The 19,750-nt window shown below is 42.0% G+C and overlaps 1 long non-coding RNA gene across 1 annotated transcript in view; it reads left to right on the top strand.

Annotated features, from left to right (window-relative positions):
• LOC131693043 (uncharacterized) overlaps positions 1–294 on the top strand; it is a 105,344-nt gene extending 105,050 nt beyond the window's left edge. The window contains exon 3 of the long non-coding RNA XR_009306138.1: positions 184–294. This is a non-coding gene — a long non-coding RNA (uncharacterized LOC131693043). The remainder of the gene's footprint in view (positions 1–183) is intronic.
• Positions 295–19,750: the final 19,456 nt, after the last annotated feature.

The raw sequence follows: 19,750 nt of genomic DNA on the forward strand, positions 1-19,750 counted from the left end.
GCATACCGTTCTAGGTCATTGTTTCTTGTTTAAGAATTATGCAAAATACCACTAGTACGGTCGTGCTAGCCTAGCTACCATGGACTAGTCGAATTGTGCGTTTAACACAAAATTTCTTTATATTTTTTGTGCCATTGTTTCTTGCTAAACTTAAAAACTATTTTTGTTTCCTTTTCTTTGCAGATTCCAAAAGGTAAAACAAACCACAATGCAAATTATTCGCTTGAAAGTAACTGATTTTAATAGTGATGACATCAACGGTGAGTTCAGGTATGGAAATGTAAGAACATAGACAGAATTAGGTTAGGCTGGTTAATAACGTGGGGTTAGATTATGATGGTATAATAAGTCCAACCGAGGCAAAACGTCCCACTTTCCATTTGCAGAGCCCCAGGATTATATGAAGCGTAAAAAATATCTGACAACAGTACCACGTAATGAAACCAATATTTTAGTTTCGTGTTCCTTATGTACTGTAGATAGGGTTGCCACTATTTTTCCAAAAAAATCTGGCAGTTCAACTAAAAATGTCTGGCAGAATCTGTCACTTGAAAGCGAACTCAAAGTCATCGAAATTTGGCATACATTTTGGTCTTCATAGAACGTGTATTAATCGTATAGGACCCAGATTTCCAAAATTTGTGTGTAACAACTTCTATAATTTAAAAATCTGATAGAATAAGAGATTTGACTTATTGCTGGAAACTTAGAAAAACTTTGGCTGTTCCAGATAAATCTGGCATAATGGTAACCCCGCTGGGTTGTAACGTAGAACTCAATATCTGTAAAAATCTTGCAAAATTTTGAAAATCTGGCATGAACGAATGTCTGTTTAGTTGAAAAAAAATCTGGAAGAATTTTTCTATGGGTAGTTCACAAATAAGAGCGGGACAGATTTGAGAGCACCGTTTGATCTACTAATTGTAATATTAACGTTCCTATCCTAATTTTTGAATTGGCTAAAAACTATGTTTGCATTTAGAATTAATCATTTCCCAACAATTAAATCCTAAACTAAACGTTCCACTAAATTTTGGTTAGTATGGTAAGGGCTTCAAGGTTACTTAACAAATTTAATCATGATAAAAAATTAAATAATTCGATTGGGGATGTGAGCGAATTTTTGTAAAAATGTGCAATATTACTTTTTATAGCAGGTTCTTTAGAAGAAAATATGCTGGAACTAGGAGGCGGATATAGTTTAGTTTACAAATCACTTGCCTTGTACGTAGCACACCTGGGTTCGAACCCTAAACCACCACATAGGGTTAGATTTTTCTCTCTTGAAAAAGGAGCGAATGGTCCTAAGATTAAAACCTCTGTAAAGGAAAAAATAGAGCTGGAACTAATTTTTAATTAATATTTCAATAAATTGCTGAGATAGTACTGTCTAAAAAATACGTTGTTTTTTTGTTGAAGGGGCGAAATACACCTTTTTGCTTTACTTATTTCTCTAATGATAATCTCTAGTTATTCGTTTGGTCAATTGTGAGCGTTATGATTCAAAATAGTATTGCAAGCTAACTAAATAACAGTGCTGCTAGAAAATTTTGTCAATAAGAAAACATGTAGCTATGTATGACAGGCCACAGGCGAGTAGCCATGTATCTCGTTAAAATAAACATCAATGAAACTAAAATCGTGATGTTCGCAGCATTTTTCGAAAAATTCCCCCTGTCGGTATTATTTAAATAAGAAAACTGCGTTGAGACTTTAATATAATGGGTATTAAACTAGGTGTGAATACCGATACAGTGAAACCCCGTTTTTATCAGCCCCTTGATGAGTTTTAGGCTGATAAAACGGGGACATTGATAAAATCGGGACATATATCAAGAGTGCTGATTCAAATGGTCCTTAGTGACAAATGTAAACAAACTGAGTTATTTGCAGCGCAGCATGTGATTACAACATAGCTAACGAATACCGAAAACCAGGATTCATTCTACCCAGTATTTATGAAAATAACAAGCATTATATAAAAAGTCGCAAAGTTTTCATGATCATATTTTGAAATTTTGCACTTGAGACCTTTTAAATTGAAAGGACCTATGTGTGAAACATTTCAAAACCTCTGCAGCTGTTCATAGGCGCCATGCAAAAACGACGCATGATTCATTTCATTCTATGTTTTTCCCACTGCACATAGGTACCTAGTAAAAACGTCCTAAGCATCAAAATAAAAGAAATTATTTTCTTCTGTTTATGCGACTTATTTTCGAAGTTGAATTTAGAAAGTATAATAAATTAAATGATAATTGGAAAGCTTAGTTATTCTAAAGTAACATGCCATTCGTTGGTTTTAACCACTTCCAGCCAATGGTTTGTTAATATAAACTAAAGTTTTCCGCACTTTTTTTCTGCAAGACTTCTGTTAAATCCAGTGCAACTATTTACCATAGTAATGAAGAACATTCGTATTCCGGTGCTCATTTTGTCGAAAACTTTGAAGATATTCAATATTCGTCGTAAGAGGCACCTTTGCTGAAAAAAGCCTTATGTGCAGCGTCGTATGATTCTTAGGCCCGAAAAAAGACCTATGTGAAAGGTCCTATAATTTTCAAAAGGACGCATCATTTTTAAGCGCTTAAAAACTACATTAGCAGTAAACATTTCATGTTTTTAGTATTATTTACCTAAAGAGCATAGTCCATAGACTATATTGGCATAATTGTTTCATCAAAACACATATTTGTTCTCTAATAGGGATTTGTTTTAGGTCCATGAAACTTCAGCCTCGTTTTTCTCAGTTCGAGCTCAATGTCACTTAGGACCTTTTGAATAAGTACTCTTGATATATTTCTTTCTTTCTTTTGAAGAAACCGAAGTTCTTAAAATATTCTTCGTTAGTCCCTAGATATAGCCTAATATCCCTTTCTGATTTTTTAGCTCTTGAGGTGGGCGTAGCGTAGTTCGTAAATCGATTGCCTTGTACGCAGCGCCCCTGGGTTCGAGTTCCGACCCCACACATAGGGTCAAAAAAAAATCCAAAAAGATTTTTCTAACCCGAGGAGGCGAATGACCCTAACGTTAAAACCTCTATAATCGAAACAAAAAAAATTAGCTTAAATTTCCCTTCTACCCCCAAACAGTGCAAACCTCATAAAAAAATTATTATTGCATATTTCAGATCTCTAAGATAAGAAAAATATGCTCAAGAAACGATTTACTCGAATTTAAGTTGGTTCGTCTGCCAGAGCTCATCAAACTTCCAACTATCAATTTTCATACCAAGCTGACAAAATCGAGTCTTCACTGTATAGCTGTAATGCATGAATTTTGAATTATCTTCTGATTGGTAATCCAATTTTTCGATGTAATTAATTGGGTAGAGCGTATGTACGTAAAATTTACAATTGAGAAATTTAAATCACTTAAAATTTAATGTCTATTAACCCAAACCGTATACCTACATTGGAGTAAATTAATCGGTTTTAAGCTACAGTTACACCCATTGCATCTTATGCGCCCAATAGATGCCTCTGTACCAAGCTAATTGTCATCTCTCAACATCATGCCAATAATGCGGAAGCGGTCCACATCGTTGCACTTAATTAGTAGTGACATGCTCAATTGGATTAGTGTCTATTTAAACAAATCAAGCAAACGACCGCGAGCCCGTCGACGACCAGCCATAAGAGTTGATGATAGAACGTGTATTTTATACCGCAGCATTTATTTGAGCTGCCGATCATCACCACCAACGCCGCTCATTAAAATTGCTAGTACTTTCTCCACGCAGTACCATCAAAGTTCACACTCTCTCTCCCACTTTTTCATCAGCCTGCTCTGAACTGATACGATTTCGCATCTGCGCTGCATCAAACACTACACACACATAGAACCGTTCTGGTATTACCGCATCAGCCAACAACAGTACTTCAAAGTAAGTGCATTTGCTGCAGAGAAAAACAAGCAGTTCGTTTCGCGGGAAAAGATTGCCGTGACGCAGCTCGCGAAACAGACGGTAAAAACAAAACAAAAACAGTGTTGGTGCGACGGGACAAAGGTGTGTATGTTTGTGTTAGATGTACTAAAAGCTTGGAGAGGTTTGTCGATCAGAGAGTGGCGTTTTTCGCCCGCCGGAGAATGTCGATTGATCGATCAATGCCTATGCTCTCATGCATACGCACAGAAGTCCTTCGGCGTGTTGGTGAGCTCGATTCTGTGCGGAAAAGAGAAAGCTTTACAAACAAAATAAAGAGTGATGCCTTTCACGCTTCTCAAATAATTTGAGAAAGTGTTGGCAGCTTATATAGATATACCTCGAATAGGTAAAACATAAAATGCCGTTAGATGGCAGCGCACTCTCTTAAGATTATTTCAAGACTGGAATGTGAATTTCCAATGAATATTGATTTTGGCAATAAAAATTGGAACCCAACCGCACTGCGGACTTAACATTCTTCTAATAAATGTTTATCATAGACTGAATAGTTCGACTGGTCGAGTTTGATTGCTCGCGCTTTGAAAGTACGGAGTCCAGGGTAGTGGAAAGTTTACAATATAACAATGTATTTTCAAAGAATAATAATTCCAACAATTCCCAAGTTATAATATAACGTTACTAAAAAATTCTGTGAAAAATTTTCACTTAAAAAGCAAACCATAATAAATGAACATTCTCGTTTTGGGAAAATTGTTGTATTATTGTCGATAGGAATAATACAACTAATTTGAACAAGTTCCTGGGTTGACTATGAATTCATTTTGTATCATTGTCGAAGTCTTCCAAAGTTTCAACAAACGAAGGTTTCATGAAGTCCAATTTGCAAGAGAGCCCTTCTTTAATCTCACTGTATTCGTGGTTGCATAAAGCAGCTTACAAATTTGTCCAGTTTATATCATGCATCCTTCTAGCTTCATCGCATTTTCTGTACTGAAGAATAACTTGACAAACGTCTACGATCACTTCACCGCAGTCGTATATTGGAAGAGGAGTTTTGTTGAGCAGAAATTATGTGTTAAACCGTATGGTCGTTCCTTAGCGGTGTTAGTACATGCTGAAGAAAGTAATGGATAACAATTCGCTAGAGCGGGACCCCATACTTCAGTTAGTGAATAGATGAAGACAGTAGAGCTCTGATCCCTCTACCGCTGTTTACACTTATTCTTGGGTTAAGTATATTCAAATAGTTTATTATACACAACTTTCAAAGAACTTCGCAGAAAAAATAATGAATGGAAGATCTCGAAGGAGTCGAATGTCTCGCCATGCAGGTATGCCTTTGACAAATGAACGTGAAAGGCACATTCCAATAGCACCCAGTATTGAGTTGTTTAATTTTTATCTGTTCCTATTTTGTCTGATCAAAGTAGTTGAAGCCTCTGACACACAGGTGTCGCATTGGGACTGTACTAATTCCACCTTTCTGTTCACATCGTTTATCTTGCTCTTGCATTTCGTTATTTTGTATTCCGTATACTCTTCTCGACCATACATACATTTTAACTGATGACGCAGCTATCATATGGCGCGCGGTCGTGGGGCAACCTTCTCTTTCCTATTATTTTTTGCGCACAATCTCAAATCGTGGAGCATTTTTCCGTGTTCGCTCTCTATAGACGTTTAATGTCGTCGCCTACTTTAGCCTACAAGCTAGCTGTTGTGAAGAGCTCTTCACTAAAGTTTCTCAGCCGTGAGAAAGCTTAGTGACGTCAGCGTTAAGAAGACCATTGTGGTGAACTCGTCCGCACCGTTGTTTCCTTGTCCGATCGTATTGATTTGTATGGAATCTCTTTCCCACTTTGGCACTGCCGTCAGCCTGCCAGTAGTCTCGCTCTCGCAGCAGTTCTCTATGCCGACCTTCTTCGACGGAGCTCTCGCGAGTCGTGATTGCACATTTCTGCGCGAATGTGTGCGAAATTGCACATACGAGAGATGCGGAATGCATTTTGCTTGCACCACCATTGCCCCGCCATCGTCGCTGTGCTTGTTTTGAACAATTTTCCGACCTGGGGTAATACCGAGTGCATTCACCCTGAGACTTTCAATGGGTACGATTTTCCACTCGCTCACTCTTTCGCTCGCAGTTGCTGTAATTGCAGCCCCTCACCCTTGGACGGAGCTGCACTTTGATGTATGCATCATGCCGACCGCCATTCGAGTGCGCACTTTTGTTTCGTGAGTCAAAATGAAGTGGCTACATACAGCCTCTCACTCTCGACTCGATACGACCCTGTCGCCGAAGACCTGTTATTTAGTAGTGAGTCGGCAATTTTCCAACACATTTGCCCCGTCCGCCTTTCGTCGGCTGCCGCTTACTCCCTTGGTGTGTAGTTGCACCGAGCTGACTCCTGACTGGTAGAGTTTTCACTGCAGGTAAAACCAAGCCTGTGGCGGATGGGAGGGATGAAAACTAGGACACCACCCACACAACCATCCTCCCGCTTGGTGGCAGTGATGGTGACACTTCCGGGAAGCGAGAAACCACGGTACGGCTGCTGTCTCAGTGTTCACTGTTCGTATTTCTGGCCTGCATTGCATAATCAGGTGCTGCATGATTCGATGAACTTGTTTGGGGTAGGTTATGGGAACGAGATCGATGCGATTAGTAGGTTTTACTAACGCTTGCATCAAAAAAGAGACAGTTTTTAGATTGATGGGAAACTGCGATTGAAGCTATGAAAATAAAACAAATTTTCATTGATTCCTGTATTAAATGACGATTTCACCAAAAATGACTACACTCCCTGTCGGGTGGTTTTATGGCAGCTGACCGTAACTTTGTCCATAGCTGTCGGGAAGAGGAAGGTCTGCATATTCTTCAATTCTCTGGCTGGATTTTTGATTAGTTTTCATTTCAGATATACGCCACGAAATTGTTTGCATCGATTCTCCGCTTTACGTTCGCTCAGAAATTTTCAATTGGGAGAAGCGGGAGTAATTTTGGGGGAAAAGGGAGGGGAGGTTGGTGATCCTCGAAACAACTAGGATCTTCAAAAGCATTATCACATCCAGCGACCACTTCGTGTAATGTGTCGAAGCCAGCTCCGACCAGAACAAGACATTGTCCTTCACGCCGAAACTTCCGATAAGCGCTTCGTGCTGTAAACTTTCCCGTTGACCGGCGTTGACATCCCTTTCTCACACAAGTGAACCTTTTTGGACTTTTGTGAGGGAGATGTACTTTACGTCGCTGCTTACCTTCTTCCTGTGGGACGCGAAATATCCAGTCACCTGCAAGTCATTGCTGTCGATCGTCAGGTCGTCGTTCATGATCACAACCACGTAGCGCTTCGCAGGGTGGACAGCCTTGATGAGCACTTTCAGCCGCCGCTTTTGGGTGGCTGCTTGCTCTTTCAACACGGCCAGCCTCGACTTCCGCTACCTCATGACGATGTTCATGTTGGTTAAATACTCTTCGACCAATTAGCGGGTCACACCGACCTCTCGGTCCACTTTCGAGGAACAGAAACGCTAGTACTCTGAGTATGCTATTGGTTGGTTTAGTCTTCGGTAAAGTATCTCCGATGAAATTTATCCATATTTTTCTAGGTCGAGGTTTGATCTAGATATCTTGAAACTAATCTAGATCAGTTCTGTCTTTTGAAATAATAAATGTCCTAGCACAAAAAAATATTCAGCAATCTTGTTTGTTTTGATATTTGCAATATAGGGTAATGTTCGTATCATGTCAGTAGAGCCTACTGTACCTCTATTTCATACCTCTTCGTTTCAACCCAGGCTTATGAGATAATGACAATATCTATTTGGCTAAACAGTTGTGCAAGAATAAGTTCAAGTTATATTCTTCATAAGTACTGCACAGATTTATTTAGAACTTTCGGTTAAATCTAACTATTGGTTTAAATAAAATTAACTTCTTGAAATATCTTCTAATTCGCTTCATTCACATAGTGAACTGAAACATGATGCAACGACGTTTAGAAACACCAAAAATTGGAGCGTTATTCTGACACAGATATATTAAACATTCACTGATACATACCTTTTCTTCAGCTGGCGAATCTTTTTATGATGAATTCACAATGAAAGCAGAAGATACACGAAAAAAATTATTCCCAAAATCATGAATAAAATAAATGAATTCTTGAACAACCACTTTTTCCGTTACGAAAACTGGACCATGAACAAAAATCATAACTTTTATAATTATGTTCAATTTCTCTTCAGTAACGCCCGCTTAACGCTTGTATTAGTAGAAATATTTGTTTTTGTTTCGTAAACTTAAGTCATGTTTTCCGCCATATCACTACTAAATCGATTTTCTGTACGTGAACTAGTACACAACTTTATGAACATTATTCATAAAACCAGTTGGACTTATGATGTTCAGATTTGGAACAATAGTTTACTAAATCAAAACAGTCTGGATACATTCTCGTGAACTAATTTATGGTTCTAAATATATAAGTTACGACCCGCTATCCGTGCTCGAGAAATAGTTCACAAAATCATCAAATATTATTCATGTGTTCGTGAACTGGTTCATGATTCCTAGTACAATAGTCCCGACTTACAATTCATGGTCGTGAAATAGCTCACGAAATCATGAAATATTGTTCATGCATTCGTGATCCCTAGAATACTAGTCACGATTTACCTTTCGTGCCCAGGAAATATTTCATGAAATCACACAATATTATACCATTTGTACTATTTCATTAGTTCGCGAAATCATAAAATATTTTTCATGTATTCGTGAACTGGTTCACGATTCCCAGTATAATAGTCACGACATACCATTCGTGCTCGTGAAATAGTTCACGAAATCATCAAATTCATGTATTCGTGAACTGGTTCATAATCCCTAATACAATAATCACGACTGACCAATGTTTTACAAAATCATGGAATATTATTCATGGGCTCGTGAACTAGTTCATGATTTCTAGTACTTGACCTACGATATATAATGCGTTCTTGTGATATTTAGAAGATATCCCTAATCATTTTCAATTTCATGCAACATGGTCATGAAATTTTCACGGGAACACATTTCACAAAATCTAGAGCATTATTCGTAGAATCATTTTTGTTCAATGCACTATTCCATGAAATGTTATATATATCCAGCTACTAGCGACCAGCAGGAGGCACGAGCTGTAGGTATAAGAAAACTATTTGGACCTAGAGCATCGTTATTCATTTGATAAGGTTCAGTGTGATGTCTAGACAGAAAAAGAAAACTGCACTGAGTACCATAAATATATTATAGAGCCACAAATTGTGTTCGTGATATAGCTAATGGGACAAGTTTCCGTTTATTAGTCACACATTTGTCATGAGCCTCAGTCACATCACTCCACGGGTCAAATTCGAAATATCATACATGTCTAGAATTAAATATCGATAACGTGCAAATACATTACGAAAACCGTGACCAATTAAGAACATAAATCATACTGTTTGTCACAAAAATATCAAAAATCGTGACTAAGATCCTGCAATCATGAACATAAATCACGCTACTCTGACAGACAAATACGATAGAAAACTCGTGAATAAAATAACACGGTAACTTGAAGAGAAATCACAAAAATCGCGAGTAAGCTCCTGCAATCATGAACATCGTTTAACTATCTGCTGTGTATTCCGAAATTGTGAACAAGGACCACAACTAAAACTAAACATGTCCAGTGAACAACCACAGTAACCCTACCAAACATTCGGATGTAACGCCATGTATATGTTCCACGCGAACTAGTTTTTTGGAACCACAAATAGTTTCATGAATACGAAATTCATTATTCATAATTTCAGGAACTTGGTCACGGTTTTCGCAAATCCTTCAGTTCACGATATCGTGATCTTATTTTCATGAATTCATGAACGGATGAAAAGATGGTTGTCTATCAAGCGACTTTCGGGGGATCTACCCACTCCAAAAATAAGTCGCGAGAATTACGCCAAAATTCGCACCACAGCAGCTGCTGTCTGTGGCACTCGAGCAATTCAGCGAAAAATCAGAACAGTTGCTGGTGAGCGGGAACAGTTCTGGGTCTACCTCTCCCGCCTCGATCTGAGCCATACAGTGGTTATGACCCAAGAATTCTTGGGAATAAGCGATACACCCAAAGCAATCTTAAGAAGGATCTGACAAAGCTCACTTTTGTTGTCCTTCCGAGTGAACTGAAGGACGTGGCACTCAGAGCGTCTACTTGGCCAACTGGAGTGCTGGTTCGCGAATTTAACTTCGACCAGCAGAAACAAAATAGATTTCGTCAATAGGTTACATCGGCCTCCGGGATGCACCGCCGCTTGTACTATGGAAGCCCTCGATCCTCCCGCCACAGTCCAGGTACTGCAGCCAGCGTTCACCAGTCGTCCCGGTCCTGTGTGCGGGAGTGGAGAAAGGGTCTTCCAAGCTTCATACTGCGGCAAGTATCCATCTATTTCGAAGCCTTCTAGCACCGATATGTTCTTCGATTCCAACTCACCGTCAACTGCGCAAAGTTTCTATCGGTATCAGACGCCCCCTTTCATGCCAGCGACCCGCTGCCGTTCAGGAGTGGTACTTTACTGAACTGCATTGCGCACAACCCTCGGTTTCCCGTTTTCCCGGTCACCGGGACGCACACTTGCCACCAGTCCTGAGGAAGCCCTTAGTCCCCCCATCACAGTCGAGCCCTTCCGGCCAGCGATCAGCAGCCGTCCCGGTCCTGTGGTGGAGTTGGGACGAGGGGTCTTTCGCAAACCTATAGCAGGCAAGTATGGAGCATCTGTGAGCTCTTTTTTGCCTCAAAACTCTTCGATTTCCAACCTCGAACAACGACGGGATAAGCTGCTACTTCTACTATACTACCAAAATGTTGGTGGTATCAAGTCAACCGTTGAGGAATGTCGCCTTGCAGTCTCCGATAACAGTTTTGATATCATCATCTTCGTCGAAACGTGGATGACACGCTTTCCAGTCAGGTGTTCGGTAATGGATATGAGGCTTTTCGTTGCGACCGGAACCTTAGAAATAGCCGTAAATCTACTAGAGGTGGTGTATTAGTAGTAGTTAATCGCAGATTGAAGGCACGAGTTGTTGAAAAGATTTGGTGGGATTGCCTCGAACAGGTCTGAACGTTGTAAGTTGTATTTAGGGTCCATTCATAAATTACGTAACGCTTTTAGAGGGGAGGGAGTTCGACAAGTAGTGACATATTGTGAGATGGGGAGGAGGGGGAGTAAGCTAGATCGTTACATAACATGTTTTCACCGAAGAAAAAAAAAATTCATGGAATTCGTTACGTAATAGGGGAGGGGGATGAAGCAATTTGTGACAATTTGACACATGGGGGGAGGGGGGAGTTAAGTTTGGAATATTTTTGCATTACGTAATTTATGAATAGTCCCTTATGTGCATTGTACGTCCCACCCGACCGAGTCCGAGACATCGAATATATTGACGTACACTGCAGCTCAGTTTTTACCATCCTCGAAGACGCTAAATCGGTTGATGAGATCTTCGTACTAGGAGATTTCAATCTCCCCAGCATTTCGTGGAGATCTTTCCGCGCTGGATTTCTTTACCCGGATTCCGATCACTCCGTTCTTCACTCAGGGGCGGTGAGGCTTCCTGGCAGCTCTAGCTCAGCCACGTTACTACAAATTAATCGTAATACTAACGAGAATAACCGCCACCTTGATCTTTGTTTTGTCAGCGATTAGGTTTCTATTACATCAGTAGTGATGTCTTCCTCTCCTCTAGTGAAACTAGTAGCACATCACCCACTATTGATCGCCACGATCGATCGCACCCTGGCGCACAATTACAATGTTCCTCCGGTCCTCGTATCATACGACTTCTACAAAGCTGATCATCGCAGTATCGCAGATCTCTTCTCCACTCTCGATTGGCTAAATATTCTGAACCCCGAAGATGTTGATACCGCAGTTCGAACCTCAGCAAAACATTCAGCGTAAACTCAAGTCGCACCCAAAACGTTTCTGGGAATATGTGAATGAGCAGCGCAAGGAATCCGGATTGCCGTCATCTATGACTTTCAATGGCTGCACAGCTACCACATCCCAAGATATGTGCAGACTTTTTTCGGAAAAATTCGCGAATGCGTTCACAGATGAGGCTTTAACAGTTGATCAAATTGAACTCGTTGTTAGTCAAGTTCCGGTCGTGAGCCAAACTCTATGCGCTGTCGATGTCAATGAAACGATGATTACCAGAGCTTGTTCTCGGTTAAAATCGTCTTTCAATCCGGGACCCGATGACTTCTCTTCAGTACTTTTGCAAAGGCACATCGACGTTTTAGTGACTCCACTTCTTCGCATCTTTAGAGCATCTATTGTTAGTGGTATCTTTCCATCCTGCTGGAGGTCCGCGAACATGTTCCCAGTCCATAAAAAGGGCGAGACGTCAATAATTACTTCATTGAGTGCTGTCTCGAAATTGTTCGAGCTGGTGATTGTGGAACCTCTTCAGACTCACTACAAGCAGTACCTAAATGATGATCAATATGGCTTCACGTCTGGGCGATCGATAACAACTAACCTGCTTTACCTAATATCCTACATGACAGAGCATGGAACGTCGCGCTCAAATCGATGTTATCTACACAGACCTATCTGTCGCTTTTCACAAAGTGAACCATGACATAACAATCGCTAAAATGGAGAGATTTGGAATTAACGGTAGTCTGTTTGCAGTTATTTCGATCCTATCTTTCAGGTCATTGGAGTTGTCAAGCACCCACTTTTACTTCTACGCCAGGAGTACCCCAGGAAAGTCACTTGGGACCACTGATGTTTCTGCTTTACTTCAACGACGTTCATCTAGTTCTGAAGACTCCACGCCTGTCCTTCGCAGACGATCTCAAGATGTTTCTTCTCATCCGCTCTACTGAAGATTGTAGATTACTCCAACGACAGTTTGAAATCTTTGTTGACTGGTGTAACACGAGCCGTATGTGTGTAAATCCAAAGAAGTGCTCGGTGATATCGTTCTCACGAAAAAAGACCCGGTTTGTTTTAACTACCGTCTACTGGATACTGACATTGAACACGTTAGTCAGGTGAAGGATCTAGGATTGATACTAGATTCGCATCTTACGTTTAAACAGCACGTCTTCTATACAGTTAGCAAAGCATCTCGAATGCTGAGATGCATCTTCAGGATAGCGAAAAATTTTACGGACATTTATTGTCTCAAATCGCTGTACTGCTCTTTGTCGCGGTCAATCCTGGAGTACTACTGCGAAGTTTGGAGCCCAAACTGTAATAACGGTGTTGAGAGAATTGAGTCCGTGCAACGATGCTGTTTACGTTTTACGCTTCGTAGGTTGCCGTGGAGAGATCCCGTCCATCTGCCAAGTTACGCCGGTGCCAGCTGATTAGTTTAGAGCCCCTGCTTGTTCGAAGGAATCACACCTCGAACAACGTGTAACAACCTCATGCTCCGATTGCCATTTTGACGCATTAATTATAAGCATGCACGGGGCCATTACTGGCCTACAAAGAATCTTCAACCGAGTCGCATCAGCTTTCGACTTTAATTTGTCTCGCCCAACTCTACGTCTACAATTTTACAGAACCTTCAACGGACCCATTAATTTCGGCTGATTCCTTCATTGCTGTTTTTTTCACTGAATTGTTATTTTTATCAAATAGTTTAGCATTGAGACATCATTGGAGCTTTGAATTGCCTATTGGTGTATATATGACAAATACAAATATACCTATAGTGTCGTTATATTTTATACGCATATTGCCCTATGTACATGACGGACATAGAAAAAAAATGCTGCTTTCGATGAAGATTGTAAATCAATTATCTTGTACGCAGATCACCTGGGTTCGAATCCCAACCCCGCACATGGGGTCAGAGATTTTTGTAAAGGTTAAAACCTCTATATTCGAAACAAAAAAATATTTCCCAAAGATGTAATTTTTGGAAGCATTCTGCGTAAACTATCATATTTCGTCACTTACTAAAGTTGTAGAGTAAAAGAGATTAAAATATGTCAAAAATATCGAAACAAATAGCTTTGTTGAAGAAAGTTTTTGTCAAAAGATAGAACTGATTTAGATCAGTTGCTAGGAAGTTTTCGAAATAATGCTACCCAATATACTCCCTTAAAGACGCCAAATCTTAGGGCCGGTGTTTCGAAAATAACCGAGTGGGTATTTACCCACTCGGTTATTTTCGAACTACCTATACTACCCACATTATCCATGTGCGGTCCAAGTCGCTGAAGGATTTCGCTACTTTGCCTTTCGTCGCCCTTGCTGTACCATTCGGTCACGCAACACCGTTGTACGGCATAATCATAGCGTTTTCCAAATGTTCATATTTTCATGGTAAAATATGAATATTTTCATTGTATTATATTATATTTCCTAATTGTACATCATATTATCATGATTTAATCTGTTCCGCAATATTCCGCCACGTCACTCGGTCAGTTGCTGCTTATCTCCAACCTCTCAGGTGCCCGATACTCGCCAGGTTCTGCTCCACTTGGTCCAGCCAAGTGCGCTTCTCTCCGTCTTGTACCTGCCGGGTTGGAGGTGAAAACCAACTTGGTGGGGTTGTTGTCCGGCATCCTCACAACATGCCCCGCCCACAGTACCCTTCCAGCTTGAGCTACTTCCCGGATACTTGGCTCACCATAGAGTCGCGCAAGTTCGTGGTTCATCCTTCTCCACACGCCATCCTCCTGCACACCACCGAAGATCGTTCTCAGCACCTTTCTTTCAAAGACTTCGAGTGCTAGCAGATCCTCCTCGAGCATTGTCCACGTTTCGTTCCCGTAGAGAACCACCGGTATAATCAGTGTGTTGTACATGGCGCATTTCGTGCGGTGGTGAAGCTTCCTGGATCTCAAAGTTTTGTGGAGCCCATAGTAAGCACGACTTCCAGAGATCATACGCCTTCTGATCTCCCGGCTGGTGTTATTGACCGCAGTCACCAATGAGCCTAGATAGATGAACTCGTCAACCACCTCGAACTCGTCGCCGTCGATCGTAATACTACTGCCATAGCGTTCCCTATCGCGATCGGTTCCGCCAGCCAGCATGTACTTCGTCTTAGACACATTTATCTTCTGTGACGGCCCCTTGGTCAGCGCGACTCACTGTAAGGAACAATACGCTGTTCGTAGCAACACGTCATGCCGAGAGGTAAATGACGTACTAACAAACTGTCACTACGAATGATGACTGGCGCAATTTTCGGAAACCATGAGTAATCTACTTGGCGACGAAGACGAATAGTGCATTAGTTGTTTTCCGCTAGAATTATACAATTCATTATTTGTGAAGTTTCTTCAGCAGCAGAAATTGGCTTTCGGACGGATGTGCATTGAGTAATGTAAGATAGAAAACTTATATTCGTATCCCTTAAACTGCTAATAAAAGTTATACATATGTAGGTTGAGAGGTTAAGATTTGGAAGAAAGGAAGAACTAAGATAGTAAAGAAGGAAGAAGAAAACAGAAATAGACTAAACGTAAGTGAATTAATTATGTGAAATAGGGATGAAATCTAAAAGATGGTGAAATTTCAGGATTTTTTTAACGTGCAATAATATACGTTACTGAATTGGAAACCCGTTTCTTCTTCTATTCCGTTTCGTTGACCGGCGCGTCAACAATTTAAAAAAATCGTTTATCCACGACACGGAGATCATTCGGAAGGCTTAAGATGCCACGGCGAGGTGAACAACAGCTAGAACTGGCCGCTCCAAACGATACAGCCACCAACCAACACTGCAAGTTGTGCACAAATGCGGACGATAGTCGCATGGTCCAGTGCGACAAGTGTGTTGATTGGTACCACTTCGTATGTGTGGGTGTTACAGAGGACGTTCAGCATCACGATTTTATCTGTCTTCCATGCGGAGCCGCCGAGGAAAAGGCTAATAAAAAGCGTAAGTCATCAAAAGCTTCATCGAAAGTCCCGTCACTAAGTACGAATGTGAATGTTCCGGCGAGCATTCAAGTACCAGTACAAACGGCTCAAACAGCATCCGAAGCAGCTTTGCTAGACCGTTCCGCGTACATCGATACAACTACCGCGGTTACTACAAGTATTTTGACGACTGCTCCTGTTATCCCAACAACAGAATTAGGATTAGCAACTAATATTCCACCCTACAAGTATGCCCCCACGGTTCCTCAAGCTCAAGTTGTATCGTGGACTACCAGCATACCCTCAGCCAACTCGTTTCCGCCTCTAGCGTATGGACAATTTAACCAGATCCCAACGTCTAGTTTATCGTTGCCCTACCCAGTTCCACCACCCGCTCTGCCAAAGCCCTCGTGTGCAATTCTACCGCCAAATACGTGCGAGTCGAGCTACTATCCGGGAGTACTTGCAGCTCAGAATTTCACAGTACCTTCGTGTGGCAATCAGCTGGTTCCATCCCTGCATTATAGCACTCCTCTATCATCTCGAAATGCGCCAATCACCACTTTACCCAACATAACAACCCAGAACACTGCAATCACGTTTATAGGAAATAAACCATCTGACACCAAGAAACAAGGTCGGGAGGAGATTCTCAGTCAGCGTTCCGTTGCTGCTAGTTCCAGAAAGTCTAAGAAGGATGAAAGGCTTCAATTGGAGCTGCAAATTCTTGACGAAGAAAGGAAGTTGCAGGAAGAAGAACAGGCGAAGAAACGTGAATACCTTCAAAAGAAACATACACTGTTGAGAGAGATGGCTAACGATTCGACGACGGATGACGAAAGTGAAGGATACGATGAAGATAAACAAGCACTAAATAATAAGGTGACCCAGTGGATACAAGAAGTGCCGCAAGCCGGTAACAATCTTATCCAGAATGACAGAGTGCAATCAACACAACCCCCCTTGTATCGCAACCAGTTATTTAGTCAGTTTGTTCCCGAATTTCGACAGCTAAGAGTAGGCGAAGGCACCCAAATTCCATCGAGGATCGAGAACAGCGGAGCTAATATCGGTATGTTTAATCCAGCACGGCGTTCGACACCTCGACAAGCAGCACTGGTGGACGACGATGGAAATAACCTCTCACGTAGTCAAATAGCTGCACGCCAAGCAGTATCACGTGAACTTCCAACGTGCACTGGCATTCCTGAGGAGTGGCCATTATTCTACTCGACATTCATCACCACGACCAATATGTGTGGGTACACATCGGAAGAGAATCTCGTTCGCCTACAGAAATGCCTGAAGGGGAAAGCGTATGAGGCAATCAAATGCAGATTAATGCATCCTTCAAACGTCCCCGGAATCATCTCTACTTTGAAGATGCTGTACGGTAACCCCGATGTAATTGTACACAATTTAATTGCGAAAATAAAGTCCACTCCCTCACCGAGACCCGATAGTTAGACACACTTATCGAGTTCTCTCTAGCTGTCCAAAATCTATGCGCCACAATAGAAGCCTGCCAGTTGGACGAATACTCTCACAACGTTGTACTTCTGCGTGAACTCGTTGAAAAGCTACCATCTTCGGTAAAAGTCGATTGGGCAAAGTATCGGCGAACCCTTTCACGCGTCGACCTCACCATGTTTTCGGCATGGTTGTACGAGCTTGCGGAGACTGTTTGTCCTATTGTTTCGCTGTCAAGTATTGAGTCGAAAGTAAGTCGGGGCAAAAGGGATTCCGCTTACCTCAACGCACACATGGAAGACATGCATTATCATCAGAACAGGTCAGATCAAGCCGTCAAGTTTGCACCACGAAACTCGACATCGAAGGCCTGTGTGCTGTGCAAAGGCAGTTGTCCCAGCATTGATAAGTGCACTCGGTTTGCTGAATTCAGTTACAACTCGCGATGGGCAACTGTAAAAGAGTTTGGGTTGTGTAGAAAATGCCTAAAAAAACACAAGACATCATGCAAATCTCAACAAGTTTGTGGAAAAAACGGATGCCAATTCAAACACCACCAATTACTCCACAATAACCAACGAGATAGCGCTACGTCGACCAGCGCACCACCACGTCAGGCCCCAACAGCGGCAATTACTCTACAGAGTACGATAGAACGAGAGTGTAACACACATCTGAAACAAAAGAACAAGATGCTGTTTCTCCCAGTTGCGCCCAATACGTCAAAAACTTAAACGCTGAGAAGCATGGAGGGCAGTACCCGAAGGCAGCTAATGCAATCATCAAGAACCACTATGTGGACGATATGCTAACGAGTACGGAGTCAGAGGAAGAGGCGATCCAGTTAGCTCGTGAAGTACGACACGTCCACGCTCAGGGCGGATTCGAGATACGTAACTGGATATCGAACTCACCAGTGGTTCTCAACGCTTTGCAAAAGGAACGGATCGATGAGAAGAGCCTGAATCTAGGGTCCGAACTAGCTACGGAGAAGGTTCTTGGCTTGTGGTGGTGTACCGCAACGGATACGCTCACGTTCAAACTTTCACCGAAGCACGATGAGGATCTGTTATCGGGAAAACGTCGACCTACCAAGAGAGAAGTGTTGCGGACCTTGATGACCATCTTCGACCCTCTGGGATTGCTGTCGCACTTGTTAATCTTTCTCAAAATTCTACTGCAGGAGATATGGCGCTCAGGAGTTGGCTGGGACGACGAAATTCCTGATGCTCTTAATGAGAAATGGGAAAAATGGTTAAAGGTTCTTCCATCGGTACGGGATGTACGTGTACCGAGATGCTACCGACTGCTCGTGTAAAACGGTCCGGAAACAAATGTGCAGTTGCACACATTCGTCGATGCCAGTGAGGATGGTTACGCAGCCGTAGTGTATCTACGATTCCAGCAAGGCAACCGCATAGAGTGTTCAATCGTTGCGGCGAAATCACGGGTGGCCCCTCTAAAGTTTGTTTCGATACCGAGGCTTGAACTTCAAGCGGCGGTTACAGGAGCGCGGCTAGCGAATATGGTGACCAATAGTTTATCATTCAAGGTGAACGAACGGTACTTTTGGACTGACTCTCGTGACGTGCTATGCTGGATCCGATCCGATCACCGACGATATTCGCAGTTTGTCGCCTTTCGTGTCAGCGACATCTTGGAAACCAGCGAAATTGCGAACTGGAGGTGGGTCGGCACAAAGCAGAATGTGGCGGATGAAGCAACCAAGTGGCAACGTCTGCCGGATCTTGGAAATGACAGTCGATGGTTTAAGAGTCCGGAGTTTCTATGGCAAGAACGCGACAACTGGCCAGTTGAGCCATTTACAACTGGAACTACTAAGGAAGAGATACGTTCCAACTTATTTCATCATAGAGTTGTCATGAAACCATGTATAAACGCAGAGTACTTCAGCAACTGGAAACGATTGGTTGGTACAGTAGGTTTCGTGTTTCGATTTCTGTGTAACTGTCGGAGCAAAGTAACGGGAATCCATCGTAAGCTCGGCCCCCTATCCAGCATGGAATTACAGCAAGCATCGAACTACCTCTTCAGAGAAGCGCAGAGAGAATCATTTCCAGAAGAAGTGGCCATTCTTTTAAATAGAAATGGTACAACAAAGGCGCTCCCTAAGCAGAGCGCAATATACACGTTGAAACCATTCTTAGACGAGAATCAGTTGATGCGAATGTTTGGTAGAATTAGCAGGTGCGAGTATGCCATAATGGACGCGCAGAATCCTGTCGTTCTCCCGAAAGATCATCACATCACGAAGCTACTTGTTCAAGACTACCATGAACGTTTCCATCATTGTAATCATGAAACCGTGATTAACGAACTGCGACAGAAATTCAGGATACCGAAACTGCGAGTTGTATATCGAAACGTGAGGGCAAACTGTCAGAAATGCAAGAATCAGCGAGCAATTCCCCAGCCCCCTCCGATGGGCGATCTCCCAAAGGT

Source organism: Topomyia yanbarensis, chromosome 3, assembly GCF_030247195.1.
Source record: "Topomyia yanbarensis strain Yona2022 chromosome 3, ASM3024719v1, whole genome shotgun sequence".
In the NCBI taxonomy this organism is placed as follows: Eukaryota; Metazoa; Arthropoda; class Insecta; order Diptera; family Culicidae; genus Topomyia; species Topomyia yanbarensis.